Genomic DNA, 19,923 nt, shown 5'->3' on the forward strand with positions numbered 1-19,923 from the left:
GTGGGATGCAGAAACTTCACCTAGGAGATGCAATCTGTTGATTACCAGAAAACCCTTTTTGCAAAAGAGGTCGTAATCTCAAACCCTGAGCTCATTTGTTTCACTTGCAGGAGGCTGATTTCCCCCTTCAGGCTCACAGAGTTGCCAACACACCTGCTTCCAACCACGTGGTCCCCACACCTGAACCTCTTGGAGCTGAAAATGAGGAGTGATTAAGAAATAGGAGTAACTGACCTTGAATGGAGCCATAAAGGACTAGACAGGACTTGAGCTAAGTTAAAGGAAACTCATCCAGGAAGCCCAAAGTCCAGCCCCTGAGCCTTGTGCTATCAACAATCGCAATTATCCTTCCCAAATTTTCCCATCACTCAAACAAGGAGAGGAAGATAGAAAATGAAAACGTCTGTGTTGAATAACTATTTTGCAGTGCACATAACAGTGGGAAGTGGAGAGCTAAAGAAGTGGGTGACTGCACTCCAGGCAGGCAACCTTATAAGAAAGCTGAGGGGACACCGGGAATGATGAGAGGAGGTGTGGCAGACTGCTAGTGTGTACACCACATGCATCCTCCTCATTTTCTAATATAGCACCGCAATTCTGGCCCATCGATACCCACAAGAAAGACAATACTCCTTCATCACCCTTCTGTTAGAAGTGGCCAGTTGACTCGGCCCTGGCCAATGAGGATGTAAAAAGAAATTATGGGTCCATCTTCTGGCCATACCTTTAAATGACAAGGGGAAATCCTCCTCTGACCCCTTTTCTCCCTTCCAGCCATCTGATCTGAATGAGGATGAGGCGGTTGTGGATCATGAAGATGAGCTAAGTCCTAGGCATGGCGGAGCAGCAAGCCAGAGGAGCTGAAATGACTTCACAGCCCAGAGCCCTATGTGCTCAGACTTTTATAAGACTGAGACATGTATTGCTACCATCTTGAAGACAACTTTAAGCCACTTTGTTTGGGGTCTTGGCTAATATAGGTGGACCTATAACCTAATTAATTGAGATGGCATGCCACCACTTCACTTATCCAGCAACCTCTGTTTTCCAGAAAACAGTTGTAAAAAAAGCAAGAAACAAACAAAAAATACCCCAAACAGCCAAAGCTATATTTTCACTAGAAGCTTATGCACTTTATTCATAGCAATGGCACCCAGGCCAAGACTTGGTTGGTGCTTATTGACCCTTATCACATCCACAGTTCCAATGAGTGTGATTCCTGATATATTAGCCCACAGCCAATGAGCAGGTGGATAGAAAGGGAAGAGGACTGCTTTTAGAGGCAGGTAAACTGACAACCCCTTGACATGACAGCACAATCTGGGTGAGGAGAGGGACTGCAAAGGTAAAAAAAATATATGAGAATTTAAAGACCACACATGCATAGGTCTGGGCCACTGATGTATAGGGGCAAGCAGTCCTGCCTCTCTAAATAGTCCTTAAGAATATCAGGCATATAGCCCGACATAATAATTGATGTCTCTACTGATATTTCTAGTGATACTCTATTTTCAAAAACATGGAAGTACATAATTCAGTTATAAATATTTCCAAATTATTTCTCATTTTTAAGCTTTACTTATTTGAAATATCTCAGTCTATGACACCATATATATATATATATATATATATATATATATATTGAATGAAATACATTTAGATATCACACATGTAGTTAGTATTGCAACCATTTGTTCTGAATATACACTTTTTTAGGCCTTGCCCTCAATGTGATGTCCTAGAGATAAATCAGACACATTATTGCTGTCTAGTTTAGATGTAGAAAAATAAAGAGATCATCATACTATTAGATCAAACCTCTAGAGGAAAGAAAATCATATGCAAAAGGAAAAAGATTATTACCTATAATATAAAAGGAAATTTTACAGATTTACTCAAAAGACAAACCATCAAAAAAAGAAATGGGCAAAGATGTTGAATTAACCATCCCCTGAGAAATAAATTCTGGTTTCCAGTAAATGTGAAATGATGCTCCTCTTTGGTAGACACCAAGAAAATGCGAAGTAAATAGCAATGAGATATCACTCATTACCTATCAGATTAGCAAAAGTGAAAAAGAATGATAATACGTGCTGCTGGCAAAGCTATGGGGAAAGGTTACTTCACGCATGCTGATGGAAATGTGATTACATTCTCATTTGAAAAATATATGGCACCATCCACTAAACTTAAAAAAGTACACACATTTTTTGACTCAGAAATATTAGTTTTGGGAATCTACTCATATAAATTAAAGCATCAACTGGGTAATGATAAATGTACTAATATAAGGATGCTTATTTCAGTATTGTTTATAAAAATTAGTAAATGGAATAGAAGTAAATGCCCATCAGTAAAGAAATAGTTAAGAATCTGTGGCATATTCATAGTGTTGAAATTTATGCAGCTATTGAACAAAGTAACATATCTATAGCAACTGACAGAGGCTGGAAGGTGATCGTTTTTCATAATATTTAAAGTGAGAAATATGCCAATGGATGTATATTTAATCTCATTTTTAAAATCAATGAAAAAAATCCCTATGTATGTAAATATGTATGTACATATAGGTATAAATGTTATAGACGCTTAGAGAAAGATATGGAAGATAGCTAGGTTGTGAGACTAGTTTGTGTGGCAAGGAAGAGTAAATAAACAAACAAAAAATATTTTTAAAAAGTAGATGTCCAGGATAAAAAAATTAAACAGCTTGCATAATAAGGCAGCAATGTAAAATTATATCAATTTACATATCATCATACCTAATAATAGACAAACATGTAAATTGACCATACCTCCTATGCCCACAGCCAATCAGTGTGAGTATGCAAATTAACCCATCAAAGATGGAGGTTAATTTGCATAGTAGGCGCCCAGCAGCCTGGGTCCTGGGAACTTTCTCAGCACCCAGGTCACTCCAAGGTAGGCCCCCGTGTGTCCTGAGCAACCTGGGAAGGGCCTGAGCCAGGGGGCTCCTGGGCAGGGGCAGAGCTGGGTGATCGGGGCTTGGAGGGAGCTGGGGGTCCCCTGCCCAGGCCCCAAGCCCCAACCAGAGGCTTGGGACCTGAGCAGGGGTGGAACCCGGCAATTGGAGGGAGCTGGGGGGCCCCTGCCTAGGCCCCAAGGCTATAGGCCTGGCAGGGGTGTAGCTGGTGATCAGAGGGAGATGGGGGTCCCCTGTCCAGGCCCCAAACCCTGGCCAGAGGCTTGAGGCCTGGGCAGGGGCGGAGCCAGGCGATTGGCGATTGGAGGGAGCTGGGGGGCCCCTGCCCAGGCCCTGAGGCTTTAGGCTTTGGCAGGGGTGGAGCCAGAGATCGGAGGTGATTGGTGTGAACTACAGAGGAAATATCTTTTCTGACAGCTCATTGGCTAAGCTCCCTGTTTGCCACTGGTAATATTCTTAGTAACTTGGGTATAAGAATCCAAAAAGGTGATCTAGGGTTTTTCCACCACACTCCTGGAGAAAAAAAGGAAGGTCTGCTGCTGGAGGGCTAAGAAATGTCATATCCTGCCCTAGCCAGTTTGGCTCAGTGGATAATGCCTAGGCTTGCCGACCACAGGGTCCGGTTCGATTCTGATCAAGGGCAGGCTCCTCCCTGGCTGGGGGCCAGGTCAGGGCTCATGCAGGAGGCAACCAATCAAAGTGTCCCTCTCACTTTGATGTTTCTCTCTGTCTTTCCCTTTCTCTTCCACATTCTCTAAAAATCAATGGAAACATATCCTCAGGTGAGGATTAAAAAGAAAGAAAGAAAGAAAGAAATGTCATATCCTATGAAAGACACATCTTGAAAATACCTAAAGAAAGTTGTCATTTTTTCATGGTGAAGGGACTGGAGTCCGTGTTGATGAAAACACCTTGGTGGCTGCGGTGACTGGCAGTGGCTGCAGCAGTGGGGTGATGGGGCTGGTGCCTTCCCCTGATCAGCCCGGTCACCTCAGTAGGACTTCCCCTGAGGGCTCCCAGTATGTGAGAGGGGGCAGGCTGGGCTGAGGGACCAACCCCCCGCAGTGCACGAATTTCGTGCACCGGGCCCCTAGTGCTAGTATATATGTCTAAAGATATAAAGGGGAATGGCGGCGGAATAGACAGACGTGTTCCGAGCCTTGTCCCGGAGCAGAAAGAAAGAACAGCTGAGGGTCGCACAAGGAGTGTTTGTTGGCTGGTTGGGAGACAGCTGAATTCCAGAAGGAGGTGGGGGACTGCTGAACGGGGTTCCCCTGACCTGGCAGCACCAACTGCGGCTGGGTCCCCTCCCGGAGCTGCGGGCTTGGACGCGGAGTCTGCGCCATCTTGATCTGGAAAGTGGAGCTTATCTGAAGCCTGAGAATCCACAACTGCGGCACCCCAGGAACAGCTGCGAGCCCCAGAACAACGCTCCCCAACTGGCGCAAGCACACGGGTTCAGAGGAGCTCTACACTCCACCACGGAAAGGTCAGATTTCGCCTGGGATAAGGTGAGGTCTCTGGTCCCGGCGGGAGAGAGGAACGCGCGTTTTGCGGGAGCTGGAGGACCAGGGAAGTCTGTGCCTAGAAAAATCCGTGGCTGTAGGGGCTGGCGTGATCTGTGATTGTGGAAAGGGGTCCTCAGAGCTGCTAAGAGAAGGGCACTCTAAAAAGCAACCCATTTTGATCTGAAGTGCAGGGACACCCTAAGAATTTCAGGCAGTCCAGACTTACGCGCAGCCCGTGCGCTCCCTGGGTGCCTGGGCTTACTCGCAGTCCTGGAGTTCGCACACTTGGGCTTTTTCCTCTTCAAATCCTTGCTTCTGATTACTAAGCCCAATACATAGGATCACCCAGTTGGGGACACCCTGGGAGACTGCAGGGGAAGGTTGTTTTTCTGGAACCTGGGGATCGGAGCGGGGAGTGACCATCAGAGAGTCAGCTCTGAGGCAGCCCACTCCCACAGGCCGGTGGCGAGTGCCACAGGGAAAGAAGGCTCTAACACTGCCTAGAGAGGCCATAGATAGACCCGGAAGTCAATCCAGAAACACTGCCACCCAGGGGCTGAATCACAAATTGACTCTTGTGTAATCAAAAATAAAGGAATACGAGAAATTAAGACACACCGCCTGCTTAAAATCAGGACTGGCTTACAACACCGAAGAGCAGTGGATCGCAGGGAACTGCAATACTGTCTGAACTGAGAAACAGGCGTGCCAAACAGAAAAACAGAGGAAGTGAATGACCTTCACTACTTCACATTTTATTTTTACCTTTTATTTTTTTTTTATTTTCATTTTTTGCATCTTTTAATCAAGAAACTTTTTTTTCTTTTTTCATCACTTGATTTTACCTTTTTAATGATTACATTTTTATTTTCAATCCGTATTATCACTACTGCTATTTTATCTTTTTTTTTTTTTTTTAAAGTGTCATTTTATTTTCTCTTCATTTTATTTTGGGATTAGGGTTCTACATTCTATTTTTTATCTTTCCTTTAGCATCGTTTTACTCTATCTCAACTCTACCTTTAGGCCATCACTCTCTTCCTAACCTCCCCCTTTTCAGTGTCCTGTTTGTCTTACCCTTTTACTGCTTTAGATTTTCCCTATTCTTTCTGTTTACCCCTTGTTAAAATTTCACCCTACTTACATATCTAATCTCCAATCCCCTGCTCCAAGTCCACATACACCTCTCCCTTCACTGTCTGAGCTATCCATAAACTTGTCCTTCTCTCTGTCCTTTTGTTGTTGCTTGCTTGAATGTAGATTATATCCAATTTTTATGCTTTTTTTGTGAGATTGTTTTGCTTATTCTTCTTTTGTTTATTTTTTTGTTTGTTTTGTGCTTCAGCTTTCCCTTGCCTCACTCCATATTAGTTGGTGTTGTAGTTTGTACTAATCCCCAGGCACTTGTTGCTGGCATTTGCTGGGATTAGTGATTGTTCTATTGGAGTTTTATCCCCAATATATATAGTCTGTTCCCCTTTCTCTCTTAGTCACTTTCTTGTCTCTCTTACTTTTTTTTTTCTCTTTACTGTCCCTTTTCCCAATTTCATTTTCACACTCCTTTTTTCTTTTTTTCTTTCTTTCTTTCTTTTTTCCTCTTCTTCTTTCTCTCCTATCACCTAATTTGCCTTTCTCTGGTGGTCACCTTTATTGGAGGTTATTAATATCGTGAATACATTCCTGTTCAGTGCCTTGTGAGTTGTACCTGGTAGTGCTGTATTTTGTGCCTTTAAATCAACCCAGGAGAGAGAGAACTACATAACCAGACACCCAGAGAAGAGAGACCATGGGGAGACAAAGAAGCAGCCCACATATGAAAGAAAAGCAGGCATCACCAGAAAAGGAAGTAAACGAAATGGAGGCAAGCAACCTTCCAGAAAAAGAATTCAGAGAAATGGTCATAAGGTGGCTGAAAAGAATGGAAGACAAATTCGACAATATGAGCAAGAACCAAGAGGAAATGAAGAAGAACCAAGAAGAAATGAAAAATGACATCGCTGCTGTAAAGAACTCAATAGAAAGCATCAAGAGTAGACTAGAAGAAGCAGAGGACCGCATCAGTGAGCTAGAAGACAAGATGGAAAAAAATACCCAAGAAAAGCAACTTCTAGAAAAAAAAATTAAAAGGCAGGAGGAGAGTCTAAGGGAACTTTGGGACAACACGAAACAAAACAACATCCGCATAATAGGGGTTCCAGAAGGAAAGGAAGCTGAGCAAGGAATAGAAAACCTCTTTGAAGAAATAATGACAGAAAATTTCCCAGATATAGGGAAGAAAAAACACACACAAATCCAAGAAGCTCACAGAGTCCCAAGCAAAATGAACCCCAAAAGACCGACGCCAAGGCACATTATAATTAAATTGGCAAACACCAACGACAAAGTAAGAATCTTAAAAGCAGCAAGAGAGAGACAGAAAGTTACATACAAAGGAACCCCCATCAGACTAGCAACTGATTTCTCAACAGAAACTCATCAGGCCAGAAGAGAATGGAATGAAATATACAAAGTCATGCAAAGAAAGGGGCTGAATCCAAGAATACTGTACCCAGCAAGGCTGTCAATCAAAATTGAAGGTGAAATCAGGAGCTTCACAGACAAAAAAGGACTAAGGGAATTTATTACCACCAAACCAGCAATGCAAGAAATGCTAAAGGGTCTACTGTAAAAAAAAAAAAGAAAGAAAGAAAGAAAGAAAGAAAGAAAGAAAGAAAGAAAGAAAGAAAGAAAGAAAGAAACAGGAAGCGAAGAAGTAACACAGGGGTAAAGAATAGGAATGGCGACAAATAAGTACCTATCAATAATAACTTTAAATGTAAATGGATTAAATGCCCCAATCAAAAGGCATAGGGTAATGGATTGGATAAGAAAACACGACCCATATATCTGCTGTCTACAAGAAACCCACCTCAGAAAAAAAGACGCACACAGACTGAGGGTGAAGGGATGGAAAAAGGTTTTCCAGGCAAATGGAACTGAAAAAAAAGCTGGGGTAGCAATACTTATTTCTGACAAATTAGATCTCAAACTGAAGGACATAACAAGAGATAAGGAAGGCCATTTCATAATACTAAAGGGAGCAATCCAACAAGAAGAAATAACTCTGGTAAACATATATGCACCCAATACAGGAGCACCCAAATACATAATAAAACTCCTGGAGGATATCAAGGGAGACATTGACAGCAATACAATCATAGTAGGAGACTTTAATACCCCACTATCACCATTGGACAAATCCTCTAAACAAAACATCAGCAAAGAAACATCAATCCTAAATGACTCAGTAGACCAGATGGAATTAATTGACATCTTCAGAACATTTCACCCCAAAGCCACAGAATATACATTCTTCTCAAGCGCACATGGGTCATTTTCAAAGATAGACCATATGTTGGGACATAGGCAAAGTCTCTTCAAATTCAAGAAGATAGAAATCATATCAAGCATCTTCTCAGACCACAGTGGCATAAAACTGGAAATCAACTACAATAAAAACAACCCAAAGAAATCAAACACATGGAGACTAAACAGCATGCTATTAAACCATGACTGGGTTACCAGAGAGATCAAAGAAGAAATAAAAAACATCATGACAACAAATGACAATGAAAACACTACAATCCAAAATCTATGGGACACAGCGAAAGCAGTCTTGAGAGGGAAGTTCATAGCTCTACAAGCCTACTGCAAAAAACAAGAAACAGGGTTAATAAATTACCTAACCCAACAACTCAAAGAGTTAGAAAAAGAGCAACAAGAAAAGCCCAGTGTAAGCAGAAGGAAGGAAATAATAAAGATCAGAGCACAGATAAACGACATAGAGACCAAAGAAACAATACAAAAGATCAACAAAACCAAGAGCTGGTTCTTTGAAAGGATAAACAAGATTGATGAACCTCTAGCCAGGCTCACCAAGAAGCAAAGGGAGAGGACCCAAATAAACAAGATCAGAAATGAAAGAGGTGAAATAACAACAGATCCTGCCGAAATACAAAGGATCGTTAAAAAATACTACGAACAACTCTATTCCAACAAACTGGACAACCTGGAGGAAATGGACATATTCCTAGAAAAATATAACCTTCCAAAACTCAATCAGGAAGAATCTAAACAGCTCAACATGCCAGTAACTATGGAAGAAATTGAAGCAGTCATCAAAGAGCTTCCGGCAAACAAAAGCCCGGGGCCAGACGGCTTCACAGGAGAGTTCTACCAAACATTCAAGGAAGAACTAAAACCTATCCTCCTCAGACTATTCCAAAAAATTCAAGAGGAAGGAACACTTCCCAGCTCCTTCTATGAAGCCAGCATCACCCTAATACCAAAACCAGATAAAGACAACACAATGAAGGAGAATTACAGGCCAATATCCCTCATGAATGTAGATGCCAAAATCCTCAATAAAATTCTAGCAAATAGGATCCAGCAGTACATCAGAAAGATCATACACCATGACCAAGTAGGATTTATCCCAGGAATGCAAGGATGGTTCAATATCCGAAAATCAATAAATGTGATACATCACATAAACAAATTGAGAGATAAAAATCACATAGTCATATCAATTGATGCAGAAAAAGCATTTGACAAAATCCAACACCCTTTCTTGATAAAAACTCTCAACAAGGTGGGAATAGAAGGATCATACCTCAACATCATAAAAGCTATATATGATAAACCCACAGCTAACATCATACTCAATGGGCAAAAACTAAAACCATTTCCCCTAAGAACAGGAACAAGACAGGGATGCCCACTCTCACCACTCCTGTTTGACATAGTACTGGAAGTATTAGCCATTGCAATTAGACAAGAAGAAGAAATAAAAGGCATCCAAATTGGAAAAGAAGAAGTAAAGCTGTCCTTATTTGCAGATGACATGATATTGTACATAAAAAACCCGAAAGACTCCATCAAAAAACTAACAGACTTAATAAATGAATTCGGCAATGTAGCAGGATACAAAATTAACACCAAGAAATCTATGGCATTTCTATACACCAACAATGAACTTACAGAAAGAGAGACTAAAAAAGCAATCCCATTTTCCATCGCACCAAAAAAATTAAGATACTTAGGAATAAACCTAACCAAGGAGGTAAAAGACCTATATGCGGAAAACTACAGGACACTGAAAAAAGAGATAGAGGAAGATGTAAACAGATGGAAGAACATACCATGTTCATGGATTGGTAGAATCAACATCATTAAAATGTCCATACTACCCAAAGCAATCTATAGATTCAATGCACTCCCCATTAAAATACCAACGGCGTATTTCACAGACCTAGAAAGAACTCTCCAAAAATTCATCTGGAATAAAAAAAGACCCCGAATAGCCACAGCAATCCTGAGAAAGAAGAATAAAGTAGGAGGGATCTCAATACCAGATTTCAAGCTGTATTACAAAGCCACTGTCATCAAAACAGCCTGGTACTGGCACAAGAACAGACATATAGATCAATGGAACAGAATAGAGAATCCAGATATCGACCCAAACCAATATGCACATTTAATATTTGACAAAGGAGGCATGAGCATACAATGGAGTCAAGACAGTCTCTTTAATAAATGGTGTTGGGAAAATTGGACAGATACATGCAAAAAAATGAAACTAGATCACCAACTTACACCATACACAAAAATAAACTCAAAATGGGTACAGGACTTAAATATAAGACGGGAAACCATAAAAATACTAGAGGAATCCACAGGCAGCAAAATCTCAGACATATGCCAAAAGAACTTTTTCAGTGATACTGCCCCTAGGGCAATGGAAGCCAAACAGAAAATAAACAAATGGGACTACATCAAAATAAAAAGCTTTTGCACAGCAAAAGAAACCATCAACAAAACAACAAGAAACCCCACTGTATGGGAGAACATATTTGCAAATGGTATCACTGATAAAGGTTTAATTTCCAACATCTACAGGCAGCTTATACAACTTAATAAAAGGAAGATAAATGATCCAATAAAAAAATGGGCAACGGACCTAAATAGAAGCTTTTCGAAAGAAGACAGAAGGAAGGCCAAGAGACACATGAAAACATGCTCAAAGTCACTAATTATCCGAGAGATGCAAATCAAAACAACAATGCGATACCATCTCACACCTGTCAGAATGGCTATCATCAACAAATCAACAAACGACAAGTGTTGGCGAGGATGCGGAGAAAAAGGAACCCTCGTGCACTGCTGGTGGGAATGCAGACTGGTGCAGCCACTGTGGAGAACAGTATGGAGTTTCCTCAAAAAACTGAAAATGGAACTCCCATTTGACCCAGTAATCCCACTCCTAGGAATATATCCTAAGAAACCAGAAACACCAATCAGAAAGGATATATGCACCCCTATGTTCATAGCAGCACAATTTACAATAGCTAAGATTTGGAAACAGCCTAAATGCCCATCAGCAGATGACTGGATCAGAAAACTATGGTACATCTACACAATGGAATACTATGCTGCCGTAAAAAAGAAGGAATTACTACCATTTGTAGGCACTTGGATGGAATTAGAGAACATTATGCTAAGTGAAATAAGCCAGTCAATGAAAGAAAAATACCACATGATCCCACTCATTTGGGGATAATGAAAAACATTATAAACTGATGAACAAAATGATAGTTACAGAGGCAGTAAAGCATCAAACAGACTGTCAAATTACAGTGGTAAGGTTAGGGAGAGGTGGGGGAAATAAGAGATCAACTGAAGGACTTATATGCATGTATATAAGAGTAACCAACGGATGCAAAACATTGGGGGGTGAGGGCATGTATGGGAGTGGCGTGGGGGTGGGGGGCAATGGTAAGATATGTACACATATAATACCTTAATAAAAATTTGAAAAAAAAAAAATAAAGATATAAAGGGAAGAATTGTCACCAAATAATAGATAACAAAGAACTGGAATTTTAAGTGACTTTTAGTAACTCCTTATATTTTTCTAAATACTTTTATTAATTTTTAGAGAGAAGAAGGGAGAGATAGAGATAGAAACATTGATCAGCTGCCTCCTGCATGCCCCTTGCTGGGGATTGTGAACCTGCAACCCAGGCATGGGCTCTGACCAGGAATCGACCCAGCAACCTGTTGGTGCACAAAATGATGCCCAACAAACTGAGCCACACCGGCCAGGGCTCCTTATATTTTTCTATGCTTTTGCATCTTTTTATGATTAACTTCTATTATTTATATGATTTGAAATTTTAATAATAAGGTGATTTTTAAAAAATACTGTCATTTTAAAAAACACTGTCAGTGCTGGTCAATATTAAGTGGAGTTAACTAAGAAGGCTTCAGACCTCAGCTTTAAGAGACTACTGGATTGGGAGGAGATTTGAAAAGGGAGGTTGTTCCAGGCAGGAAAAACAGCATAAGTAGAAGTGTGCAGGTAGACTACAATAAGCATGGGGACTAACCCTGGGTGAGTCCACCTCATCGGGAACAGAAGATAAGGAAGAAACAATGGCTGGAGCCCCGTGACCATAGTAAAACCAAACAGATAAGTAGAACTGGCCACCAGATGCATAGACAAAAATGCGATTTTTAGAGTTAACATTAACAAATGAAAACAGTTTGGTTTCTCCACTAGTCTACAAATAGACAAATATTTTGAGTTCTTAGGACTCTGCCCATGGTGACACCATGTGTTCCATTCAGATGTAAACTTGGTTTGGTAACATTTTCATTTCAAATCCTTCTTCTTGTCAGTTTCCAACTCAGCTGTAAATATTTGCTTAGAGAAAAATGTCACTAAAGATCTAAGCTCAAGTTTCCAAAAAAAATGGTCATTTTGAAACAAGAAGTTGCATTCTGCATGTTAATTGAATAAGAAGTCTTAAAACCTGAGGTTCAGAGCTCATTTCAGAAAAAAAGAATTGGTTTTATTTATTAAAAGTCTATGAGTACAAATGAATTATTTATTGGGTATTCATTTATGGTTAATTCTTCCCCCTTTGAGATAGGAACTTCATGTACTTTGCATAATAAATTGATGGTTATTTAATGTCACTGGGTCTGCTCTCCTCCACAATATGACTGTTTTATAAGTCATAAGTGAACCAGTATTAATGATAAAGTATCCTTGCATTTTCACCAACCAGGAAAGAGCCTAGATGTCACCAAGTAATGCTCACTTCCTGCCTAAAGCAACCAGTGCCACACAGCAGCCCAAGGGAGTTGATTTCAACCGGAGAAACATTCCCTTCTCTCGTTTACAAGGTGCCTCTTGCTCTGTAAGTGGAGGTTAAAATCACAGGGGCCCCAACATTCCTATTTCTATCACCATATTAGGAAGCACGGCAGGTAATATTATTATCCTATTTCTAGGAAATTGAAAGAGACAGACAGAACAATCAGGTGACCCTTTATACACCTGAGAGTAGAATAGGAGAAAAACTCTGGTCTCTGAAATGCAAAGCCTATTTCTTTTTAAACAATAATCTTTCTGAGCATTGGGTTAACAATAAAAAACAAACCAAGAAAAATTTCATCATTTCATGCTGTGCTGGATCTTAAGAGCAGCAACAAGGATCAGTGAAAAAAAGAGTCTGAAGAACGAAAATGAGAACAGATGTTGATACCAGACACATGGGTTCCCACCTCAGTCCTGCATTTACTGGCCACGTGACTCTGAGCACTGATTTAACCTCATTAAGCCTCAGTTTCCTTTTATGGAAATATGGAGTTGTTTCAAGAATTAATGGGATAATATATGAAAAGTGTGCATAAGCACAAGATAGGTACTTCAAAAAGATAATTACTATGAAAGCATCAGCAGGGACAATGACAATGACAATGGTGGTGGTGGTGATGATGACGATGATTATGATGATGATGATGACAACAATTCTACTGCTAAGTTACTCCAGGTTCTTAAACTGGTCCAGAATCTTATACACTTGAATAGCAAAGATGTGTTCAAATCTCATCTTTACTGCTTATCTGCACCTCTTATTCTTTATTTGGAGAATAGAAAAATTAAGTAAGTCAATCAATCCAAAGTGTTGACAGAAGCACTTTATCCATAGTAAAACTTTTCCCTCTCTCTTCTTTAATGTTTTTATTGATTTCAGAGAGAGGAGGGGAGAGAGAAATAGAGACACCGATGAAAGAGAAACATCGATCGGCTGCCTCCTGCACATCCCCTACTGGGGATTGAGCCTACAACCTGGGCATGTACTCTGACCGGGAATTGAACTGTGACTTCCTGGTGCATGGGACAACACCCAATCAACTGAGCCACACTGGCCAGGTGACTTTTCCCTCTTAAATAAAGCAGTTGGGCAAAAGTATCTGCAAGTTCAAGTTCTATTATGTTAACTGGTTGGGATTTCCAATCAGAAGAAAAGAGTACAGTCTCTAAGTCAGAAAGAGTTTAGTTCAGATCCAAGTTCTGAAATGCACTAGCGAGTAAGCTAGGATAAGTTAATATCTCTGCTCCATGGTTTCTTTCTCTACTCATAAAATCTCAGCAAATATTTTATTGATATTTATTGTGCCAGGCACTGTTCTAGGTCAGGATCTTAATACTATTCCTAGGCTTATTAGGAGAATTAAATGAGAGAATACAGGTTGTATGCCCAACCTAGTGCCTGACATACATCAAGCACTCAATAATAGGAGCTGTGTCCCACCCAGATAGCAGATGTGATAGCCAAGCTCTCCAGGCCTCCAGCACCCACTGCCTCACTGACAAAATAGCCCAACACTGAAGTCTCAAACCAACCCATTCGGTTTTGTTATGTCCATAGTTGCTCACTAGTCTCAAGAAAATAACTCTGCCCATGGTTCTCATTCAAAGAAGACTTCAGGTATGCAGATGAGCAGAATTGGGAAGGAGCCCTACCAGCCAGACTTCTGTCCCAGTAAGTCCCTATCCCGTTCTAAGATCAACTCTCACATCTAAGAATAGGGAGTGAGCCTTGGGCCCAAAGGCCTGGATTCAATACCTTCCACTTCTTCCCAGCTCTAGGGGCTTGGCCTAGATGTAAAATTATGTCAATTTACATATGCCAGTACATATGTCTAAAGAGATAAATGAAAGGGCAGTCACCAAATAACAGATGACTCAAAGCAGTGTTTTTTTTAAATGACAGTGTTTTTTAAAAACTCACATTAGTTTCTCACATGTGCTTCCCTTTCTCATCTGGAAAAGGATAATGACACCTCGTTGAAAGGACAACTGTGAAGCTCTGAGCAAGTATTAGGCATATAAAGTTGAGTTAGATGCCTTTCCTCTAGGTACCTACACACCACTTATGGAGTAGAGCAAAAGAGCAGAGGCAACCAAATAAAGGAGATCTGGGTTTGAATCCAGACCCCCCTACTCCTTCCCTTTCTGACCTGGCCACTTGATATTATCTCTTGAAGCCTAATTTTCTTTATCTGTAAAATAAGGATTATAGCACAAATCACACAGGGCTATAGTGAAGATTAGTGAAGCCATTTATTTAACGTAATTTTAAAAATGAACCCAACCAGTATTTCATATTTGCTGGGCACATATTACATGTACAACACTGTATTAAGCATTATTGGGACAAACATAGATACACATTGCATGACCCCTGCATATGAACTAGTTAGGAAAATAAGACATATAACAAAGGTCAAGAAGAAATGCAAGTATTTAATAACATGTGCATTAAAAAATAAAGGATATTTAGGGGTGATGGGGGAAAGGATTATCACTTTTTTTAAATATATTTTTATTGATTTCAGAGAGGAAGGAAGAGGGAGAGAAAGATGGAAACATCAATAATGAGAGAGAATCATTGATCGGCTGCCTCCTGCATGCCTCCTACTGGTGATCGAGCCCACAACCCTGGCATGTGCCCTTGACTGGAATCGAACCCGGGACCCTTCAGTCTGCAGGCCGACGCTCTATCTACTGAGCCAAACCAGCTAGGGCAGATTGTCACTTTTTACATACTCCTGTACCTTTTTGAAGTTTTTAAAGCCTGTATTATTTTTCAACCAAAAGAAAGTAAAATAAAAATAAGAGTAAGAGAAAATTGTAAGTGAACAAGATGTCATGAATGTTAATCTTTAGAAACTCTTAAAATGAATGTATTCCATGTCAATCGTGCACCTTGTGCCAAGCACTGTTATGCCCTGAGATTGAAGAGGTACATAAATTATCCCCACTTGGGAGGGGGATAACTTACTACCTATTGGGAGGGGAACTGATGAAGAATTATAACAGAGTTCTTCAAGAGAGGGTGTCCAGAGGGTTAAGGAAACACAAGCTCACTGAGGGAAAGGGAACTCTGAGTGGATGTTGCTTTTGAGATGGATCCTGAAGGATGAGTAGTTTTTCAGGTAAAGGAGTAGAAATGTTACACCTGCCAAGGTATGAAAGGCATGGGTGTGGTGTGCAGGTGATGTAAGTGTAGTGTGCATATGAGTGTGTGTGAGTGTGTGTGAGGGTATGTGTGTACTAGTATGTCTGTGAGGATATGTGTAATGCTTTAGATATGCAAATGGGGAGAATTAGGAAGCAGTCCTACCATCCCTAACAGCCAGACTTTTCTCCTATTAAGGGTGTGTGTGATGGTGGGTGAAGCTGTGTGTGAGAGAGGGTCTGAGTTTGTCTATGTGTGTGTAAGCGTGTGTGTGAGAGAGAGTATGTGATGCTGTGTGAGAGAGGGTGTGAGTTTGTCTATGTGTGTGTAAGTGTGTGCGTGAGGGTGTGTGATGCTATGTGTGTGAGAGGGTGTGAGTTTGTGTGTGTGTGTGTGTGTGTGTGTATGTGTGTATATATATGTGTGAGAGGATGTGTGAAAGAGTATATGATGCTGTGTGTGTGTGTCTGTGAGTGTGAAGCCCATTAGGAGAGAAGTAGAAAGCCAAGCTATGAAAGACCTTGAGGCCTATGGTCAGAGATTTGAATGATATGCTTTAGGCAGAGGGAAACATTTACGTTTTCTGATCTAGGGAGTAACATGATGAAAGCGATGTTTTAGAAAGGTGATGCCAAGCCCACACTGGAGGCTAGGAGATGAGTCAGGAGGCTCCGAGGATGGTCCGAAATGGGGACAAGGAGGCTGAGAGGAGAAAATGAATTGAAATCCTGTTCCCCCATCACTCAGTTCTGGGTGGCAGGTATACCATCCCTCATGTTTCTTTTTTCCTTCAAGGATAAATAAACTAAAAATACACTTTTTAAAACGTCACCCATTACATGGAAGACAGATCTAGAAACCAAAAATCTCCCCTCCAAAGTTGTTCCAACACCCAGCCTGTCCAATTGGAGTGCCCCAATTTGGCCCAAACAGGAGTATGCTCTGGGGCTAAGCAAAGCGCATCTCCTAAGCAGACAGATCCCTTCTGAACTCCAACCCCAATGACTAGAGTCCCCATTCAAGGAAGAAACGAGAAACCGAGTTAATGGCTTTGTGTGGTGCAATGTTCATTTCATAAGTAATTACCTCATTACATAAAAGCTGAGTCAAAAGCAAGTCTATCTGAAATGAGTCTTTGGCAGTTTGGGGTTTTCCTTTACATTTTCTTCAAGCATATGATAGGTAAGATCTTGCTTCATGTGGGTGCTTCTCTTCCCTTCTCTGTTTTCCCTCCACTACCTGTGTTGTCTACCCTTCCTCCTCCTCCTCCTCCTCCTCCTCCTCCTCCTCCTCCTCCTCCTCTTCCTCCTCCTCTTCTTCCCTTCTCCCTCCTCCTCCTCCTCTTCTCTCATTTTCTGTCTCTCCAACCTCCTTCCCAGTCTGGCTGTATTTGAAGTCTTAAACTGTCTCTGTGTTTCTATATTTCTCTTACCACTATCCCTCCACACCTCTTCCTCTTTCCCTCTTTCCTTTCCTCTCCCCCATATCCCTTCCCACTATATTAAAAAGCTTCAATTTTAGATACGGAGCAAGGTCTTTGCTAGTATAAGAGTTTGACTGATAAATATGGTCACAGTAAGGTGAATGACTGAGTCCAGCTTCAAGGAAAAAATCATCTTGGAAAAGAGAAGGGCTGAATGGTGGCCCTTCATTTTGAGGAAGGCGGATGGAGCCCATGGCTCCCAGTGGTCCCTGGACACCAGCATCACCAGGCAGCCTTATGGCTGGGTGATTCCTATATGCTAATAAGCCCCAGCCAGCCAGTCCCATCCCTTCCCACAGGGAGTGAGGTGCCACTGCTGCTGTCACACTGCCCTGCTCAGCTGCTCCTCCCGCTCAGCTCCAAAGGGAGGACAAGCCATAAAACTCAGAACCAGCTAATGTCAGCACTGCAGGGGATCTCAGAGACCCCTGATCCGTCACTAAAGGAGAGACTGGGGTCCCAGGTTGCCAAATGCCAGGGGGACCCTTTAGCAGAAAATCCAGACCTGGGACCTGTTGCAAAAATCCCTCTGCTCTGAGAACACCTCTAGGTGTTTGCCTTCTGAACAAAAATCTACTATGTAGGGTATAGAGGTATAAATAGGTAAGAGAAGCTTAAAATAGACACAGAAAGGGGTTAAAATGCACACAGCACACTCAGACATCTGCTGCATGCTCCCGGAAAGCAGGCTGGAGCAGGGGAGTCTGCTGAAGACGGGCTGCGGTGGTGGGTGGTGGAGGGCTCCAGCTCTGAGGATCTTTTAATATGGCTGTACTGGAACACTGCAGTGCCAAACCCGCCGTCACTCCCAAAGACGGGAGAGGAAGCCCCGCTCAGCCGCAGAACTTCCCAGCCCGAGACTGGGCTTTATTTAACACGAGGAGGAGAAATGTGTCCTCAAAAAGCACAGCACAGAAACCTCCCTCGGCCACGACAGGGTTCCCCGGACATGAAACTAAAATGCATTCATTCCAACTCAGCCTCCCAAAGCGGCCGCAAAGCCACCGAGAGGGATTTACAGGGAGAGCCCCTCAGAGAGGAGGGGGTGGGGCTGGCAGCCCGGGACACACCTTCCTGAGCTGTGGGAAACACGCTGCCTGCCAAGTCCACCCAGGCTGTGTTGTTAAGGGTTAACTTCCTTGGCAAAATTACACACACACACACACACACACACACACACACACACCCCTACAGCACTCAGACAACCTCCGCCACCACCACACATTAGAATCTTGTTAATCTTAAATTTCCAGAAATTCCCTGATCAGCCCTATCTTTTCAGAACAGCCCCTCCACCTGGGCTGCATTCCCACCTCATCACCAGCGAAAGCCCAGGGAGCGGGCATAATTATTTTTCTACAAGGTTATGCCTAATTGGCCACTAACCTAATTGATTAATCATCTCATTTTTCAAGGCAGCATCAAAGAGCCCAGCTGGGGGCCGCGGGGTTGCGGGGAGGGGGGGAGGCGGATGGCGAAGACCCCCAGCCAAGCTTGTCTGGTTTCTGGACACAAGTAAACAGGAAAGAACAGAAAACCCGGAATGAGCGGGGACATGCGCCAAGACCACCGGACTGAGCTGGGGGCCTGGAGCTGCCCAGCCAGCCTGCGTCCAGTCGCCTCCGCCCAGGATGAACTTGTTTCCCCGAGCCGGAAGGGTTAAAGGCTGCGCGTCCACCAGCCTTGGCTGGCGTTGGGGGAGCAAAAGCTACTTGCCCCCGTCTCCGCGATCTACTCGGAGCTCCAGGGTCGCCCTCCGGCTCTGGCCACAACTTGCGGCTCTGCACCGTGGCCCTCGCTGCGCCTTCCGCTCCGCCCAAAACTTTGCGCACACTGCAGCTGCCGCCTGCTTCTCAGAGAGTCGCGCTCCGCCAAGTGCCTCGGGCAGCCCTCCGCAGCCCGGGTTCAGCTGCAGACTTTTCCTCCGCTGCCTCCGATTCCCACCCAGGGGGGCTCCCTCGCGGCTGCGGGAGCGCGGCTCCTACCCAGGATGGGCGGGCTACGGGAGTGAGAGCGCAGCGTTCCAGATGACCACCTCGTCGTCCGGGCAGCGCCAGCGGGACACTGGTCCCCTCGCCTGCCCGGCGCACCCACTCAGAGACTCCCACCCCGGGGCAGCAGGCGCAACACCTTCTCCTACCTTCCAGCCGCCGAGGACCTCACTCTCCACTCAGCCCTCCCGAATCATCCTCCGGCTTCAGGAGAGGGCGAGCAGGACCGCTTTTGTTCCCAGGGGTGGGCAGGTCCGTGTGGGCCAGGACGCGGGAGATGCAGTGGAGCTGTGTATCCCGAACTGGGGATGCTCACTCCCTGCAGCTCTGCCAGCAGCAGTAGCAGCAGTGGCAGCAGCGGCGGCAGCAGTAGCGGCGGCAGAGATAGTGCGGGCTCTCTGCAGGCCACATCTTTCATACCTTCTACATCACTACCGCATTCCCCCGAATAGGGGAGCCCTACAGCATTTCGCCACCTAGCGCAGAATGCAGGCGCCCGGCAACAGCGGTGAATCTGGACCTGGCCAGGGTGTGAGCACGCGAGGGGTGAGAGACCTCAGCACCCACCCCCGGACTCCCTCCCCGCTCCGATCTCAGAGATGCCTAAAACTTGCAGCCATCTTGCTGTCCTCGCCCTTTGGAA

General features: G+C 43.1%; 1 protein-coding gene across 3 annotated transcripts in view; it reads right to left on the minus strand.

The window, feature by feature from the left end:
• The window catches only part of DAB1 (DAB adaptor protein 1), a 1,124,084-nt gene extending 1,104,382 nt beyond the window's left edge, over positions 1-19,702 (minus strand). For all 3 annotated transcript variants that reach the window (XR_013960044.1, XM_080658163.1, XM_080658159.1), the window contains exon 1: positions 19,430-19,702. The gene's annotated coding sequence lies outside the window, so the exon portion shown is untranslated. The remainder of the gene's footprint in view (positions 1-19,429) is intronic.
• Positions 19,703-19,923: the final 221 nt, after the last annotated feature.

The sequence above is a fragment of the Plecotus auritus genome (genome assembly GCF_963455305.1).
Source record: "Plecotus auritus genome assembly, chromosome: 2".
Lineage (NCBI taxonomy): Eukaryota > Metazoa > Chordata > Mammalia > Chiroptera > Vespertilionidae > Plecotus > Plecotus auritus.